Raw genomic sequence first — 5,433 nt, forward strand, 5'->3', positions numbered from 1 at the left:
TGTGAGTACTCGCTGTTTTTTTTTTTTCGTGCGAGGACGAGATATAATTTCACTATAAACGAAAGACTCTACTAGGCCGAGTTAACGATGATAACAGCAAGCGCACCGTTACTTAGGCCACGATACGGAAGAGTGTAAACATATGCGGAATCATATGCATACGCAGCATGATCGCCTAAATATAGAACAACATTTGGTACGACAACGCTATCTACTGCGTTACGTCGTTCGAGAAAAGCCGATGGTGCAGGCAGGACGAGTTATAGTTATTGGTATACCGACAACGGAAACATAATATCACCGAGAAGTGAGTCTCGTTTTCGAAAATAATTCTTTTCTTCAATCAAAAATTTGTTTTCCGGGAAGCGAAGGATTTCCTTGCCAAGACATGATAGGAGGGCTGGAGTCGCACCTTGCTCTGTTCCTGTTGAGCTGCGGCAAACCAAAGGGCACGCCATTTCTGTATGTTTTTTATGGCATATAGATGTACACCTCTGGGTTCTCGGTAGCCCTCTCAAGATACTCTCTTTCTATAAGGGCATCGACTCTCTTCTTGAACGCAGCGGGACTGGGAGTGTACCTGACTTTAAGCACGTTTGTCACTTCGACGAGAAGGTCGTCGTGCGACAGTGTCTTGCGCGCCTTCATTATCCTCACGATGGCCGCTTCCAGTTCGTACCTTCGCTCTTCCTCCACGTTACCTACGTTGCCCGCGTTACTATCGATCTTTGGCGCGGAATTTTTCCGACCCGACGTCGGCTGAATTTTGACCTTCCGCAAACCGGACGTGAAGGCCTCATTGACGGCGAAAACGTGGTCCTTGTCAACTTCCTTCGTGTTTGGCGTCTTGGTAAGCACTGGCATGGAGGCGTCTGCCGCGCTCAGCGAATGCAGGGCGCGAACCAGGTTTGTTTCGGGGATTTGAGTCTCGGAGGCGATGTCCTCGTACGATATCTGGTCGCGGCTGTTGAACAGCATCAGCACGCACATCTGGTAAGTCGTCACCTGGATGGTATAGGTGCGCGGCTGGAGCTTGTCTGACGCTTGCGACGAACACGGCTCGTTCTTGCACGGCCCGTAGAACACGGCGCTCATGTCTGCCCAGCCCAGTTGTGGCTGCAGGGTCAGACGCCGGCCTTCATGCCTCGCCAGGTAGAACCGCCGGAACGTCTCGAAAGCGCTGTGCGGGCCGGCAGGAATATTGGTTTGCTGCGTGGCGACAGACAGCGGCCAAAAGCCCGTCGTCAGCACGTGCACGTTCAGGTCGACTCCGTCCAAGTCCATTCCGCAAGACGATATTGCTGCCTTGAAATCCAGCATCATGTTGTTGGAGATGTTCATGTCCTTGAACATGGCTTCCATCTTGGAGGTGAACACGCAGCCACACTCGTTCGCAAGTTTAGCGACCATACTTCTCTCTGCGTCGATTGAGACGTATTTGTTGAGCAGCAGCCGCTTGGCCAGATGCTGCTTGTAGTAGTGATCGAAAAGGTCTTTCTCCTGCAGGAACCTAAATATCGCGATAGCCTTGTCCAGCAACTGGTTAATCTCCGGCTTTGTCATGCCCTTAATTCCTTTTCGTAACACGCCGTCTACAAACGCAGAGAGAAGCTCGGGTGACTTGCGGGTCAGGCTAAGTATATACTCAAAGTCGGTGGTGATCATCTGCTTGACTAGCTGCTCGTCTCCGAACGAGTGCTGTAGAAAGTGGTCAAAGCTTTCTTTCAGCTCCATAATTTTCGGTACCAAGTTCACCGAGTCCCCGTTCTCTCTCACGATTGATCTGCCTACGTCGCGCAGGTACTTGCTCATGCATTCAAGCATTGTCTTGAGGCCACCCTGCACGCATTTGAGGAGCCGGTATGTGCGCGCCAGTTGCTCTGTCATCCGGTGCTTGAGCATGTGCACGAGGCCAGAGCCCTCCATCTCCAGGATGGCCTTCATATGCTTCCCAATGAGTTCTTTCTCCACTACCTGCACGACAGAAGCCACGGTTGACTCGCACAGACACTGTCTCGCCCACTCCGACTCTTCCTTGATATGCTGCTCTACTTTGGCGATGTACTCGAAAGTGTCCATCGTTTGGATATAATGATGACCCTGTAAAGCGTAGAAATGCGCCGACTCTTCCAGGAAGGGCTGCTCGAAATCCTCCTTGTAGACGGGCGTAGAATCGAGTTCCAAGCTTGTGAGCATTTCGCACGCGTCCTTCATGGAAAGCCTGTCGACTGGCTTACCTTCGCGTTCTGTCTTCACCAAGCCGAGCAGGCTTCTGCGGACGTGGTCCCGTACGTCAGCGTTGCGCGCCACCTTATCTCGAAAGAGCAAGACACCCACTTCGTGCACGCTGTCAACGCTGTTCTGAGGCACGTAAATGCGGTCCAAGTACGTTACGATGTCGCCAATCATTGCCATGCTTGTCTGGTGGTCCTTCCAGGCCCGAATCAGTGTCTGCAGGAAGTCCTCGTCAACTTTAGCCAAGACTAGGGCGCGTACTTTGTTGATCAGGTGCTCAGTCACGGCTTCGCGCAGTCCGTGGTAAAGGAGCGTCCCTTCGTTTCGCACCACCATGGCGTATGCGTTTTGGTACAGCTTCTCGAAGCGCAGGCTGGTGCTTCGCTTCTCCTGTATCTCGCTGAAGGCTCTCCGCAGCTCCAGCCAAAGGTCCTCGGTGCGGCAATCTTCCATCTGCTGCGCAGGTTTGGGAGCACGCACGACCATGGCATTTTTCCTGGCGGAGAGCCAAGCCATGGCGTCCAACTGTCTTCTGGGCCAACTTCTCGCGCTAACCTTGTCGTCTTCTTTCTCCTCGACCAGGAAACCGTTGCTGTCGATGACGTTGATTCATTTTATGCTTGCACAAAAAAAAAAGAAAGAAGAGGAGAATGGAAGCTGCGGCAAGCTTGCGTTCAGTAAGCTAGCTATGTACGAGTACATCTTAGAAAAACTAATGTGGAAAAATAGCAGCTTGGACTGAATTGTTAAGCCGTGACAAATATAGTGTAGGTATTATTACGTGCAGTAAGGGGGGGAGGGACTCCATGCATGGTAGTATGCGAGTTGTCGCTAACATTCAAATTGACAAGCGATGGACTAGTCGCTAAATTCATGAATTAAGTATGGGGTACGCGTACGTCTATACATTTTGGTTTTTGTCTTTTAACGTTCTTCTTATTCCTTCAAATTTTGGCCCGTACCCACGAAGGGGGGGGGTGAACCTTTCGTGAACTGTATTTAACTTCTTTTACCTCAAAGCTAGATTACTACTGCCTCGTGCACAAGTGTGCCATCACAACGAAAATAGAATACAGCTTATTACGGAATAAACTTATGTAGGGCTTCCTACCGAAATTGCTAGAAAAAATTGGAGTTTGTTCTGGCGCCATGAGAAACGGGTGGTACGTCGATTTTCGACGAATTTGGCGCGGATTAGAAGAGGCCGATGAGTGCGGACGTTTTCATGTCGGCTCCGGCTTTCTCAAATGTTTTTGCAGATTTTTTCTGTGATTAGCAACCTAAAGTTTTCACCAAACGATTCGTGAAGTTCTCCGAACTCTGTGGACACCTCGTTTTCAGGTGGGACTTTCTATTATCCCGGGAACCGCTAAGCCTAGGTCGCCGGTCGTTAGGCCTCCGACTGCGCCGGCGGCGTCTTGGCGCCGTGTCGGGCCTCGGCCTGCGCCGTTTACATCTCCTACCAGTGTGAGCCCGCACCTCGGTCTTCGAAATGGATATCCAGGTCACCGGCCAGGATATTGCGCCGGAAGAAGTGACCGCCCAGTCTGGCTGGCTCACTGCTCGATCCCGCCGCTCAAAACGCGGCACGGACAACAGACCGGTACGCGCGCATCCACTCTATCCAAGTGAACGGCGTCACCCACGAGGTGAATGCCTACGAAACCGCAGCTGAGCATGACGAAGGGGGTGATTCGTGGGATCCCACTCACGGAGACCTCCCTGCAGATCCGCAACAAAATTGTAATTGCCCGAAACCCGACAGCCTTGGCAGCAAAGCGCATGGCCTCTACTACAGCAGTGATCGTCGCTTTGGCGGGCTGGATGTGCCTTATCAGGTCCACTACGGCTCCACGTTACTCCCATGTTCGCTACATTGGAAGCAAATTGACATTTGTTACCAGTGGGGGCGGCTCGGACACCATATGAATGTTTGTCCCTACCCAAATAATAAGACATGCCGGGGCTGCCGGTGTCCGCACCCCCCCCTCCCCCGCCAACCACAACTATAACCCTAAGTGCTCCCTCTGTGGTGGTCCCCATCTCACTGCGGACAAAACCTGTGCAGCTCGTTACGAAACCCAGTACGTCATCCGCAAGCATATCGGGGAACGACGAGCAACCAGCCAAACCACCTATCAACAAGCCGGCTCCTCCACCCTCAACACCGGAACCAGGCCACGCTCCCGCACATCGTCAAGGGGGAGCCGTTCCCGTTTCAGAACTCCATCTCGATTCAGGCAACAACGCTCAAGATCCCGGTCTGCATCGGCTTCACGCATCACATTTACCAACAACAACAAGGTGAGCTTCGCAGAGGCCTTCAATGGCACCTTGCGAGAGGGTCGTAACATCACCAACATACAAGCCACCTACCCTCCTCTTTCACTAGATAATCCAGAAATAGCTCAGCTTAAGCGCGAGAACGCCATCTTACGTGATCTAAGTAAACTCACACAGGAGGGTAGGAACCTCAAACAATCCCAAACAACAGCACCTACAGCTATCGCATAGAACGCCCCTGCCCCTAGTCAAGAGGCCCCCACGACTCCAGCCCCCAAGAAGAGAGCCCTGCAAGATCATCTCACCCTCTTTAAGAAGGCTCTTCACATAACTGGAAAGCACCCCCTACTCATCGACAGTGATTTCAACCTCGCCCACACAGGCTGGGGCTACGTTCGCACGAAAGCTGCAGCTCGTAACCTCTGGCAAGATTACGACGACTTAGGCCTCACGCTTATCATGGATCCCTCGATTCCCACACGCCTCAGTACCTCCACAACTCCGAACTCTACCCCCGACCTCACCTTCATCAAACATCAACAACGCACACTGGACCAATATCCAGCGACCATTATATCCTTACTATCTCTTCACCTCAACTCGCTGCCGCCGCTGCCCCCACTGAAGAATTCACCATTACCGATGGGATGTTTTTCGTAAGATGCGCATTGGTGCTACCTCAGCAGAAGGCACTGCCGACATTAACACCCGGATGCAAGCGCTACGCACTGACGTTCGAACGGCCACTTGGGTGGTAACTACAGATGCCCCAGTTGAACGCATGGATAGCCGCCTAGCCCATCTTATGGAGGCTAAGGCCTCCATCCTAGCTCAATGGAAGGGGCAGCGCCTAAACCTTCGCCTCAGAAATAAGATCTCTAAACTCAATAGAGCCATCGAGGAGCATTTTCAAAC

General features: G+C 52.1%; 1 pseudogene; it reads right to left on the minus strand.

Annotated features, from left to right (window-relative positions):
- Nucleotides 1–471: 471 nt before the first annotated feature.
- On the minus strand, nucleotides 472–2,751 carry LOC142578285 (cullin-3-A pseudogene; annotated as a pseudogene).
- Nucleotides 2,752–5,433: the final 2,682 nt, after the last annotated feature.

The sequence above is a fragment of the Dermacentor variabilis genome, chromosome 4, assembly GCF_050947875.1.
Source record: "Dermacentor variabilis isolate Ectoservices chromosome 4, ASM5094787v1, whole genome shotgun sequence".
Lineage (NCBI taxonomy): Eukaryota > Metazoa > Arthropoda > Arachnida > Ixodida > Ixodidae > Dermacentor > Dermacentor variabilis.